Source organism: Hetaerina americana, unplaced genomic scaffold (assembly GCF_022747635.1).
Source record: "Hetaerina americana unplaced genomic scaffold, ioHetAmer1.1.p SCAF_4, whole genome shotgun sequence".
Taxonomy (NCBI): Eukaryota; Metazoa; Arthropoda; class Insecta; order Odonata; family Calopterygidae; genus Hetaerina; species Hetaerina americana.
The window spans coordinates 106,066,908-106,080,252 of NW_027286985.1; the positions used below are offsets into that span (position 1 = coordinate 106,066,908).

Sequence of the window (13,345 nt, forward strand, 5' to 3'; positions counted from 1 at the left end):
ACACTTCTGCACGCGGTTTTTCCATCACTCGAAGGCTCCTCCGTGTTAGGCGGAAGGTCCTTATGGGTACAAGTGTGCAAGCTTTTTTGAAAGTACTTTGGAGCCTATGGTGATGTCCTATGAGGGAGGATTTCACTTTTGGGAATAGGAAATCGTCTGTTTTAATCCAAACTTTGTCCAAAATATCGGGGTATTCTTCAACACGTTGCAGAAGGTCTTCGAAAGCAGACACTCGACTCTGCTCTTGGTCGTCTTGTTTCTCCCCGAGTACTACGGGATGATTTATATCCTCCATTTTATGTTCACGGTCTTAGATACGAGTCTCGTACTTTCTCGTTTACTCGTGGCGGGTGGCGGCAGGACAGGGCATTTGGTGTTTAAGGCAGTCTTCTTCTTATATTTATTTAATTTCACGTTACTTCTAGATATTGAATGTGTGCCTGTGAAACAGTTTTGATCATTTAATCATTTGATGCAGATGGACAATATTGAATACAGATGAACCCGATGATTGTTGGTGTATCATGAGAGATACAACGGTGATATTGCGGTAGATGGTCTCGTAGATGGTGATATTTCAATATACAGGGTCACCTGTACAGTGAGGGTCCATGTTTCTTTTGTCCATTTCATTTTCGCCTGTCTACTTCACACCCACATCTCAAAACCTACGTTGATCCTCTAGTTTCATCGAGATTCTAATTATTGGTCTATAATTAGTGTCATCACTTACCAAACTGACCTTCGGGTTGATTACTGTGCTTATGGTTTTTATATTTTTAATATATATGTATAGAATAACTTAGATAGGCAATGTCATGGTGTAAGAAGACCCTTCGCTTTTCCACGCAAAAAGTGTTATGACGTTCCAGGTTTTGTTGCATCGTAATATCTTCAGGTCTACAAACCCGAAAACGTTTCGCTGTAACGAATCATAGTTTGAAAATGAAACTTTTTTGTGATGAATAGCAAAGTGCCCTCTTTCATCGCAAACGATTTCCACCTTGTCACATCAGAAGCTGTGTCATTATTCCTTGTCCATCGTATCAAAATAAAATGTGCGAAATTCTGTTTCCCCGCTAAAATGTTCCCTTTATGTTTGCGAATTCAGACTCTGGACACCAGCCAAACAAACCCGCTGCCCAACTGAGTATTTCTCCCGCCCCCTGGTTCCTCGGGACCCTCACCAATTTTGTTTTCTCAACCTCTGCCAAGTCTTCTTCAAATTCTCCGGTGAGCTTCCTCTGTCCCTTCGAATGCCCCTTCTTTTGCATATTGATAAGATACATCGCATGGCGTGCCCGCCCCCACCTGTGCCTCCTCATCTGGATTCAGGGCCCGCGCTTTTTGCGTGTCTAACTGCCGAAACACCGTCATTCGTGTACAGGCCCTGGCGAAGGCAATCGGCATGCCACGCGTGCCGGAGTTTAGGTTAACACCTTTCTCCCCCTCTCTCTCTGCGGTGCTCTTGAGGGAATGTATTTCCGGATGAGAGATTCATCATTTCCTCCCGCTCTTGCCAGCTTACGAGGACCTATCGTGAACTTTAAATTATTACTAAAAAAATAATCGAGGTGAAATACTTAATTTTTATTTGTTATTCTTAAGACTTCTCAACATAGTCACCACCCATAGTTATACAGTATTCCATAGCTTATCTCGACCTTTAGAATGTCGTCATTGTAGAACTCAACAGAATGCGTCGAACACTATTTTTTCGCCTTTTGAATGACGTTATTTGTGTTGTCAAATCAACGACCACGCAATGATTTTTTCGAATTTGGGGATAAGAAAAATAAAAGCTTGTGGTAAGATCGGGAAAGTAGGGCGGATGTAGATAAATTTCAACGCCACGTCTCTTTGATTGCCTGTCACGCCGTGTTTGCTTCTGAAAAGGAGTCAGTAGTCGTAAACCCCAGCGTACTGACACCTTTCACATGCGCAGTTCTTCGAAAATAATTTTCCACACAATGCCTTAGTAACAAAGATCAGTCTCATTAATGATCTTTTGGATGCAGGATCTCAGGTTTGGAGGAAGGATCTTTTGGATGGTTCCTCTTCCGCCTACCTTTCACAGTTCAAGAAAGATAGGACATGCAGTCCTACCTTTCTTTAACTGTGGCAGCATCGTCCGTGAGTGATGACCTTCTATTTATTGGACCGTCGGGCTTAGTACTGGGTGTACTCTACCATCACCGACCAAACGGACCTTCGGATTAATTACTGTGTGTATGGTTTATATATATATATATATATATATATATATATATATATATATATATATATATAAACCATAAACCTTAAACACAGTAATCAACCCGAAGGTCCGTTTGGTCGGTGATGGTAGAGTACACCCAGTACTAAGCCCGACGGCGTGCGTATTTGAATGAAGCCCATCGCTATACCGTTGGCGATATTACGACTGGAGACAATATTTAACATTTTCTTATTTCAATGTTTTTATAAATCATCGGTGACCCAGTAATTTTTTTCGCTGTTCGCTGTTGGAAAGCATTGCCGTTAATATAGGTTTATTTCGCCGTAAGCAACGGAGCCTGCTTGAAAAAGAGTTTCCCCCAAGTAATTATAATTCAGGGGGTAGCGCTCCTCCGTGGGTGGGGGGCGGGGAAGGTACGAGGAAGGACAATGGACGCGTAAAAAATGAAGGAAGGCGGAAGTCTCTGCAGGGGACGATCCTTAAAAGGCCATTGGCAGCCGCCCGTCTCCCCTCACGTGTTAAAACCCTTGGTTGGGTGGCGGGGGGGGGGGGCGCACGAGTTTCCATGGGGACGGAGGGCTTGTCGTGTGCAGGGGAATGACACTCGGGTGAGCGAGGGGACGGTCGGTGGTGAAGGGGAAGCACATCGCCACAGCCGCCCTTCTGCAGGAGACCTTTTTCCGCGCACACAGGCACTATCGTATTATGCGTTAGGAAACCCTAGATCACATGGTTAGAATGGGGAAAGGCGAAACCCGCAACGCCATTGAAGTTTCCGTATTTGAATTATTTCCTTCCAGCGAAGCCTTATTTCCGAACTATGCTATAAAAAAAGGGGCTCAGTATGCATGCAAGATCTGTAAAAAAAAGTATGAGACTGGTCTTTATACGTCCAAACTGCTGGACGGATGACAAATCGTGAGATGTCACCTAATAGCGGCGTCTGTGAGAAATAAAACACCGCCTTGCTCTTGCCCCTATCTCGACTTGTCTCCGCTCAACATCGATTCTTGTTTGAGCTTTTACACGCTTGCTGTACAAATCCTTGTGTCGGCGAGAATGACGTTGTTGCCTGCGTGCGTGGAATTTTGTTTTAACCGCGAGGAAAAGTCTCTCTTATCCTTCCCACCTGGTGTTTGCATCCCCCGCCACACACCTTTTTGGAGGATAGCGGTGTATTTATGTAGATGAAGGCCTCTTATTTATTTATTTATTTATTTATTGGTAGTTCTCAGTGGACTAGAAGGCGTCGACAGGTAATTATTTTGTATCCAGTTGGGGTTCCAAAATTTGCCTTGACAGTATTTAAAAGTTTTACCCTGGACCATTTACTTCTGTAGCTCCTCATCGTCTCTAATGCTCCTCGTGACGGCTATAATGTTTATTTAGCTAAAGTAATCAGCATACTCACTTGGGCTTGGATGAAATTAAGCTGCGTTTCTCCCTAGTAACTAGAAAGATACATTTATTTGACGACGATGCAGTGACTTACCGTGATATCCGTAATCCTTAGGACACAACAGCTTTATCAAATGACTTCAATTCTATTCGACGCTGGTGAGACACTTGGATATTAGATATTAACCTATAAAGTGCATTTTGATGCATTTTTGGAAAAAGAGCATGTTCCTCCCGAACGCCTACTGCATCGGGAACTCCGAAATGAAATGAGCAGATTCAATTAAATACTTAGGCGTTACCGGGTGAAACTCATACGGGAATATGTGGACAAGCTAAGAAAAAAGTAGGATTTATTAGAAGAGTACTTGGTAAGTGAGATGAAAAAGTCAGAGAGAAATGTTGCCATTCGCTGGTTAGGCCTCATTTGGAATATGCTGCTAGTATCTTATGGGATCCTCAAAAAGTTGGATTGATTACCGAATTGGATCGCGTGCAGCGTTGAGTAGCTAGATCTGTGAAACGTTGTAGATAAACTGAGTAGCGTATCCAAAGTATTGGAGGAGCTAGGCTAGGTTTGACTAATGGAGGGAAGGTTAAATTACAGATTGAAGCTCTTACTTAAATTGGAAGGAGGTCTCCGTAACAGTGATGTTGAAAATGTATTATTACTCCAATCGTACTACGGTAGGGGAGATCATGCTAGTAAAATTAGAGAGATTAAGTATAGAACAGATGGATTTAAGATGTCATGTACCCCACCAACGATGAGGGATCAGCATAAAATAGCGTATATCCGACCGCGCCACGACGAAAAAATATTCGGGTCAAAATAAGTCTGGTGTGTATTCACCTCCTGCCACACACCCTAGCGGTGGCTTGCAAGGTATTATAATATCTTTAAAAATTAGAATCGCCTTTTGTTGCATTTCCTCGACGATCTCGAAAGTCTCAAAAACCATATTTTCTCGTTAATTCATAAGGAATACTGGCATATTTCGAGTAGTGAAAGTGGGACTAGGATAATACATGGCCTGTATTTTTGCCTCTAGCTTTCGGGTGAAAATACACGAAAACTGACCCTTCAATCTGTTCCGTAATGGTTATTGTGTTGCCCGGTTGGCACATTTCAATACTTTACCTTTCCCAATGTTCATTTGTCCACGGAAAAATATTCTCTTCTTTCCGAATTTACTGATGACTTAAGTCCAACAGTTTGCGTGACAAAGCATGGTGCTCAGTAGGTAAATCGTTCGGCTGCTGATCTTAGCGAACCCGGTTGTTATGCCTGTTTGGTGCCTAGGAACAACTCCAGCCAGTATGCAGGCGGTGCGAGGGTACAAGTGTCTCGTTATAAGAACCTCGTCATATTCCCAATAGTGCTACAAGGAAAGAATCCGACTCCCACCCCTCCTATGCCTCATCGACATAAATACCCCGCCAACCACCAAAAAGGTGTGTGGCATGGAATGCAAGCGCAAGGTGTGAAGGGTAAGTGACAATGGAGGACATGGGAAAGGAAGGGAAAAGGGGGAAAATTTTCAGCAAAAAGTTATCAAATAACTTGCAAATTTTTATACATGCTGGAGGAAGACTTAATTCAAAGCAAGAGACAATTCACCCAATAAATTAGTCATTTGCTATGCAAAAAATGGAATAAAAATTAACCGCAACCATTTATTCGACAGGCCTCCACCATAACGAGACAAGTCATGAATAATTGTGACATCGTCACATGGTTGCACATGGTCATGCAATTTATAACCTTCGCCCCCAAAGACACAGGTAGGGAATGTGACCTACCACTGTAGGCAGGCAGAGGAGGCGTGCCCCTACAGAGAGAGAGACGAGGGTTGGAAGGAGAAACATGAAAACAAAGAAAGCAGGGCAAGCAATACTGTAACGAACACCACATTCATTAAAGGGCAGTCCCATGCGGCATTACCCTGTCACCGTGTGAAATTCTCACATTGCATAGGACTTGAGTTCGAGGTGAACTATATAAACCTTACCCATCAAACACTAATCATGTCGTGTTAACACCACAAACATGTAAGTGTACAAGCTTGCTGTTTGTCAAAGATTACATTCTTCGAAGGAGAGTCGATGCACTTAGTATTTGATATGACAAGAATTGATCAGTAATGAGTCCCATGCTTTGTGTGTTAATGGCTTGAGGTGAGATGATAACGTTGAGGTTTGATTACAGTCAGAATCCGAGGGCGTCCGAAAATTCGGAATGAATGAAATAAGGAGGGCATGTGAAAAGAATGTGATGGAATGGATTTGAAATCGGAATGTTTATCGAGGCAGCTTCTTGACCGAGAGCGAGAATTGAGAACATTTGTGAAGAAGAAAGATACGAGGGCTGCCAAGAAAGTAACATACGTTTCGGTCTAGAGTGGCAGTGGGTAATGGCTAGAGCCACCATCTTGGTGTCTAAACGTCCCTTCACTTAGTGTGCATTAGTTTGCTGACTGTGGCTCTTCTAATTTGCTCATATTATGAACTGTTGAAATGAGCGCTGCAATAGAAAAATACCGCGAGTTGTGAAGTGCGATCTGTGATTAGGTTTTTACTGAAAAAACCACTAGCCAATTGAAATGCATGGGTAACTTTGTGAAATGCAGACGCAGACGGAATTATGAGTGAAGGCAGAATGAGGCAGTGGTGCATTACAGTTTTTAAAATGGCCCCAGCACCAATGTTCACGACGAGGTCCACCTCAGTGGTCGGCATAGCCATATGGCAAATGAACTGACGGTGAAAATCAACGAAAAATATCGTGAAAAATCGCCGATTTCCGATTACGGCTCCCTCGCTTCATTTTCTCCAAATGCCTCGGAGTCTACTGCGTGAAATTGTAGGGGGAAATCTTGCCTATCACAAGTTTTGTGCCAGATGGGTGTCGAAAATCTCGACGGGATGCCACAAAAAACAGCGTCTTGCTGCATCGCTGACTTTCCTCGAAACCCATTACAAATGCGGTAAAGCCCCTTAGATCGTGTCAAACTCGTGTAAAGATCGTGTCATAACTGAGGATGACACATGGGTAAAGGATGTTAATTGTGAGACAAAAAGGCAGTCTATGGAATGGGGAGACTCAAGTTCTCTCAGGAATGTACGGGGACAGATACGAGGGTAGGTGCCATGTCAACAACACTCCATGTAACGAACCCGTCTCCATACTTCTGCTTCTCAAAATACAATGGATGAATGAAACGACCTCAAACGTCCGCATGCGTGTTGAGGCCTAATGTTACTTCCACATGCCACCAGGAGTGCTTTTGAAGGTGATTTTCTTTGTGGTCTTTTTCTAGTTTTCAGCCTACCCTCGTTTATTCCGAGACGGAATTAAAAAGCTTTTGTATCGTTATCATAAATGTCTCAATTCAAACGACGACTATGTAGAAAAATAGTTTAAGATTGTGCCTTTGAAATGAATATAATAAAACTTTTGTTTTGTCACTTCGTTCATATTTTATTTCAAAACGTAAATTACCTTCTGGATATCCGTCGTAATAGGAAAGTGGAGCGAACCTCTTTCCTGGAATTGGGGGTGGGAAAGTAGAGATGTTTTGCACCTTACCGTGTGCTGATAGCCCTCCTGTTGACAAAATTTCGATGAGAGAGGGGAGGATTGTCGACGACATTGGGGTGGGGGGGGGCTTAAGATCTCAGCGGCGGGCTCAGTTTGCAGGGAAGAGTGAATAATCGGGCGCTGGGCGGAGTCCAACCTGGAGTTTGGGGAAATTAAAGCATTTCAAAATAGTGCAAAGATCCAAGGGATTAATGCCCGCGACGCGGTAATCCGAGGGTGATATTGGCCGGGGGGGATTAAAGGGGACGCCATTTGGGCAATCTGCATGAAATTGCACCATGGCATACACCCAGTATGGTGCCATTCCCCCCCCCCCCCCCTCCACCTTCCGAACCGGAAGGTGGAGGGACTGATTCCACGTTCATCCTCCAGCGATGCGAAAGTGAGGGTGTAAAATGGTATAATCCTTTGAATTGCAAATGTCGCCAATCCCCACCCTTTCTTGTCCATCCGCCACTGTGCACCCCGTCATACAAAAATACCAGGGGTGGACTTCTCCCTCCAGTCACACCCCCTAGTTATTTGTTACCCTCCGAGGAAGAATAACGTTTTCAATCGAGGTGATATTTTCTCATAGGTTACCAGCTGAGTTTGCGTTTACATGTTTTACATTACATGTTTGTCGTCAACGTGTTTAATCCTATGCTCGCAATCTCAATGAAAGTGGGAGTGAAAATCATTATCATTTTGACATGAAAATCATTATCATTTTTTTGAGTTTTCATATTTATTATTTGAGATACGTTCAAGGGAGGAAGAGGACAATGCAGCGTTCAAGGCTCCATGTGATCGTCAGACTGATGGCAGGGGATGCCCATCTTCAATGAATTAGCATGATATAAATTCCATATGGAATTAAATTTGAGTAATTGTGTTTCGATAATTTTTTTGGAGGAAGAGTATTTCACCCGAAAACACACTATACAGGGAACCAACATAACAAACGTAGAATTTTTTAAATACTTGGATGTAACTATAACTGAAGATATGTCCTGGGGAAAATGCATTCGTGAAATTTGCGGAATGGTAAATATAAAATTAAGATTCATAAAAAGGATACTTGGGACTTGTAATGAAAATATCGAGGAGATTTCTTACTTCACGTTAGTTAGGTCCCACCTTGAGTATGCTCAAATGTATGGGATCCTCTTGAGGTAGGCTTAATTTTGGAACTAGATCGAGCGCAACGTAGAGCAGCTAGGTCTGTGAAAAGTTGTTATGAACAAGGGAGTAGTGTCACGACACAATTGTAAGAATTAGAATGGGAGCCAGTAGTTGACCGAAGGTTTAACTACAGGTTAAATTTACTGCGTACATTTGAGGCAGGTCTGGAAGTTAAGGACATATCACAGGCGCCAACTTACTATGGTAGATCATATCACCAACGTAAAATCAGGGAGATTTATTGTAGATCGGATAGATTGAAAATGTTTTTTCCTCGTGCTATTAGAGATTAATATATATATATATATATATATATATATATATATATATATATATATATATATATATATATGACTGAAATCGCGTAGGAGATAATTAGAATTGGTAGTGTAGATATAATGTCGATATCCTACATGCTATTCTTTTATTTAATAGACCTATCTTTTCAAACGTTCTACAGCAAGATTTGAACATGCGTACCCTGTTATTGAATATCGTTGCATGTAAATACTTTTTTCCGCGTGATTAACATTTTTCGAGTGCATGATCAAACTAATATTCTTGTAGAGGTGACATGATTGGGATTGTGCATGCATTTTTGGTGAACCAACAACCCCCGCCACTCGCCCTTTCGCCGGTTTACAGGTATTGTGGTATGTTCTCTATTCTCTTACGTTCCTCTCCCAAAATCCCTCTCTTTATTTCCCACGAATAATAGGTACATAGACGAAATATCCACGGACATCTTTTTTCAGTTTTAATGGCGAAAATAATAAAACGATAAATGATGATGTAATGTTGAAAATATGTAGTATTAAAGGGCAAGAAAAATACAAGTGTAATTTTCTCTTTCACGGGGGGTGACTCAACACCTTCCGCCACACGCCCTTGCGTCGGCTTGCGGGATATTATGTAGATGTAGATGAAATACTAGTGTCTATGGCAAGCCTTCCAGAGCATTTTTCTGGATCGGCAGAAACTCCTTCGCGTTCGTTCATTTCTTGGATTCTCTTGTACTTAGCTTTGGCATGGTCATTCAGAGTTTAAGTATGTTGGGCATCCGGTGACCTCACCCGTTCTCCTCAGGTGCCCGAGTGATGCCCCGTCATGGCCGATGACCACCGCATCAACGACGAGGACGCGGGCCTGGGCGCCGAGCGGCCCCCCGACGGCGGTCCGCAGGAGGAAGAGGAGGAGGGCATGTTCCTGGGCTCCGTGGACGGAGACGACGATGACGTAGGCGGGGGCAGGGGCGGCGGCGAGGGCGCCAAAGGGGACGGGGGCACGCGGGAGGGCAGCGACAGCGGGGTCGAGGCCAACGAGCGCACGGGTTGCTGCAACGACGGCTACAACAGTGGACTGGAGAGCCTGGCCAGCGACCACATCCCCGCCTCTTGCGAGTCCAGCCTCATCAGCTACTCGGGCCTGGAGGGCTCCAACCAGGACGAGGAGGAGGACGACCTGGACGAGGAAGGGGCCCACGGCATCGGGGCCCTGGACGTGACCCTGACCGAGGGGTCCCCCTCGCCCCCTAGGGACGCGGCCCGCGAGGGAGGGGACCCCGCGCCGCCTCCCCAAACTTCGGCCGAGGAAGGCGGGAAGGTCCCGGCGGCCCAAGGACCCCCATCGACCGGGCGGGGGCACCGCGGCGGGCGGGGCGTTCGTGTTGATAGGGGGCAGGTGGGCGCGGAGCGGAGGCGGAGGCCCGAATCTCCTGGAAGAGAAAAGTCTCTGCCTCCTGGGACCTCGAGGTCCAGGCCCACCGCCCCGCGGCCTCCGAGGACCCCCGGAGGAGCACAGCAGCAGGTGGGCCCGGCTGACAAATCCCCTCCTTTCTGTATTCTCTGTCCATTCAATGTTTTTATCGGATGCTTGTTTCGGGGGCCTTATGCCTGGCTTGCCCTATCGACGCGGCCTAAGCAACAGGTTGATCCAAGGAGGGTTTTCAGTCGATTTACCCCCATTTGGGATTTTTGTTCACTGGACTCTTCTAAAAAATAATTCCGCAGGAGGTCACATCGCTTTTTACTATGGGCGAAATCTGGAGACTCAATAAAATTTTCAAGCGCGGAGGTTCATTGGTGAATATTGTTGCAATGGTCAATACCATTCCTTCGGAGTTTCAGAGTTAATTGCAATACAAAATGCAAGTATCGAATTCCATCCCTACCGAAAACAATAAAGTCAATCATAGAAGTTATGACTCGGTGGAAAAATCGGTTTCTTCATATAAATGGGCTTTGCCAGGCTTCCTCAGCGCTGCTTCCATCTTGAAAAACCTCTTTGTTCCACCATCTGTCTTTCCTCTCACTTTTTCCGATGTATATATGCGTTATGGTCTCAGTTCGTGTATTTATTGGACAGACCTCGTACTTCGTGAATCTCATCCGGGCCCTTCCTCTTTAGCTCCACCTCCTCTTCAAGTTTCTTTCAGATGCAATCTTTAAGAGTTATCCCCTCTTATTACGCACCCCCAAAAAGATCTCCCCTTTTTCTTTTCAGTGTTTTCCGCGAACCTTTGTTTACTTATCATGGTATTTGCAGGACTTATTCGAGGCATGTTCCTTCACATTGTAATCAGTGAGCTATAATGCTTCAAAAGATGCCCGGTGGGATTAAGTTGATCTTAGAACCACAGCATTCCGCCAGTGATTTGCCTTCACTGTTCTTTCTTACTTGATATTCTCCTCCAGACAGGAGTTGAATATGATTTAATATGATTTTATCGGCAGTACCGAGGGTAGACAAATTTAAGATGTACGGGTACGTGTACCAATAAATATGTTGAGGTCCCTTTTGGATGAGGATAAGTGTATGAAGTTACTCGTATTGGAGAAATACAAGGTCTGTTCAAAAAAAAGAGATGAGATTGTTCCAATAAATACTTGATTTTGTAAGTTCCCCTTCAACCATGCTTATCGCCTTCAAAATACATCCCTTGGCTGCAAGTACAATGCTCCCAACGTTTCTTCCAGCTTTCGAATGCCGCCTGGAACGCTTCTTTCGGGAAAACCCACTTAAAGACTGCGGCACAATTTTGTTTGATGTATTCAATAGTTTCAAATCGGTGTCCTTTCAAGGTTGATTTCAACTTAGGAAATAGGAAAAAGTCCGCTGAAGCAAGATCCGGAGAGTTGGGCGGCTGGGGGGTCACCGGTGAGCTGTTTTTTTTACAAAAACTTAGTAACAATCAATGATGCGTGCACCGGTGGGTTGTCGTGATGTAAGCACCAAGGCTTTTTTTTACATATTTGTGGTTTCTTCAGCCCAACATTTCTGTCAAAAGTTGAAAAATGATTCAAAACTCATATCCACTTCATTGGCATTCTTCCCGAGGGTTAACCTACGGTTTTCACGCGATAAAACATCAACATCACAGTTGACGTCGATGGTCGTCCATTTCTCGGTTCTTCATCATGTCCAGACTGGAAGCGGTTGTTGCCCCGACAACACTGTTCCCAGCCCATAGATTCTTTGCCGAATGTCTCTTGAATCATTGCATAAGTTTCATGATCACTTTTCTCGAGGTTAAAACAAAATTCAATGCACACGGGCTACCTCTCTAACATCTTCATTCTCACCGACACAAGGATTTCTACATCAAGCGTGTACATGCTCAGACAAGAATCGCTGTTGTGCGGAGACAAGTCGAGATACTGTCACGGACAAGGCGGCTTTTTTACTTCTTACAGACCCAGCTAGAAGGAGACACCTCGCTGATTGTGATCCGTCAAGCAAGTCGCGCGTAGAAAGACCAGTCTCAACTTTTTGTAAGGAGAAAATGAGAGATATACCAGCATACCGAGTATTTCCTGTAGTGACCTTCGTCTCGAGAGGCAGATCATTTGTTTTGGGATTAAATTCAGCAATAATGTATGCCGTTAACTCTATTGGTTCTCTAATAGTGGAGACCCATTTAAGGTCAATCGATTATTAAACCCTGACATCCGATTCGCGTTTATTCTTCGGGCTCCCAGCTTATCGGCGGCCGTGGAAGGCTGCTGCGGACTGCCCTAAAAACGCTATGCATCCTATAAACCCCCCTCTTCTCTCTTTCTCCTCGGCCGGTGTCCAGGGCGCGTCCATCGGCGAGGGTGACCACTCCACTTCGAGGACCAGCAGCAGCAGCAGTGGGTGCACGAGGTCCACTTCCAGGAGGCATTACGCCGGGGATGGGGCGGCGACTCAGTGTTCCTCGAGGACCGGTCCAGTGCAAGTGGCCAGGGGCGGTGGCACGCGGGCCAGCTCCCGGGGGCCGGGAGCAGGTAGGGCGTGCTCGGCCGAGAGAGGGACCACGCCGGGCCCCTCGTCGAGGACCCCCGGCGGGCCAGCCTCGGAAGGACGCAGACCGAGGGACACGTCGCTCTCCGTGCCGGGCCGCAAGGGCGGACGGCCACCGTCCGCCACGCCGTCCTCCGCCAGGGGTGAGTAATAGCCCTAGGTTTCTATGGACGTCACGATAGAAGGGAAGGGGGGGTCTTACGAGGAATAATGCCTTTTTTTGTAGCCAGGAGTCTACAGAAGGTAAAAAAATAAAACTCCGATTTTAACATCGATAGGATTTCCCTTGACCCTTTGGCCGGCACTATCTTTGCCTATGCACTTAACCAAAGCTACTGTGCAAAACGGAGCTCAGCAGAGTAAGTCAACGAACGAACTCAGGGGTTTTTGTTAAATATCGCCAAACCAACAAACAAACTGTACTCTTCTACACACTTCTCAACCATCCGACGACCCTCAGATTCATAGCTCATCATAGTAAAAGTTCACATTCTAATAATGTAGATCATTTTCCGGATCCTACCTTCGCATTCAACGGAAGATTACAATATATATATTTAAACATTTGAAAATGGTATGGAGACAATACCCTACCTAACATCTAAACGTCGGAATTCCTCACGAGGGTTTAGAATGTTCTCAGCACGATGCAGTAATAGATTTGACTGTCCCTGACACAGACC

General features: G+C 44.9%; 1 protein-coding gene and 1 long non-coding RNA gene across 2 annotated transcripts in view; both read left to right on the forward strand.

Annotated features, from left to right (window-relative positions):
- LOC139692252 (uncharacterized) overlaps positions 1-9,620 on the forward strand; it is a 515,972-nt gene extending 506,352 nt beyond the window's left edge. Inside the window, exon 6 of the long non-coding RNA XR_011701720.1 lies at positions 9,468-9,620. This is a non-coding gene — a long non-coding RNA (uncharacterized lncRNA). The remainder of the gene's footprint in view (positions 1-9,467) is intronic.
- Positions 9,621-9,703: 83 nt separating this feature from the next.
- The window catches only part of corn (microtubule-binding protein cornetto), a 38,841-nt gene continuing 35,199 nt past the window's right edge, over positions 9,704-13,345 (forward strand). The window contains exons 1-2 of the mRNA XM_071590598.1: positions 9,704-10,187; positions 12,457-12,805. The gene's annotated coding sequence lies outside the window, so the exon portion shown is untranslated. The remainder of the gene's footprint in view (positions 10,188-12,456; positions 12,806-13,345) is intronic.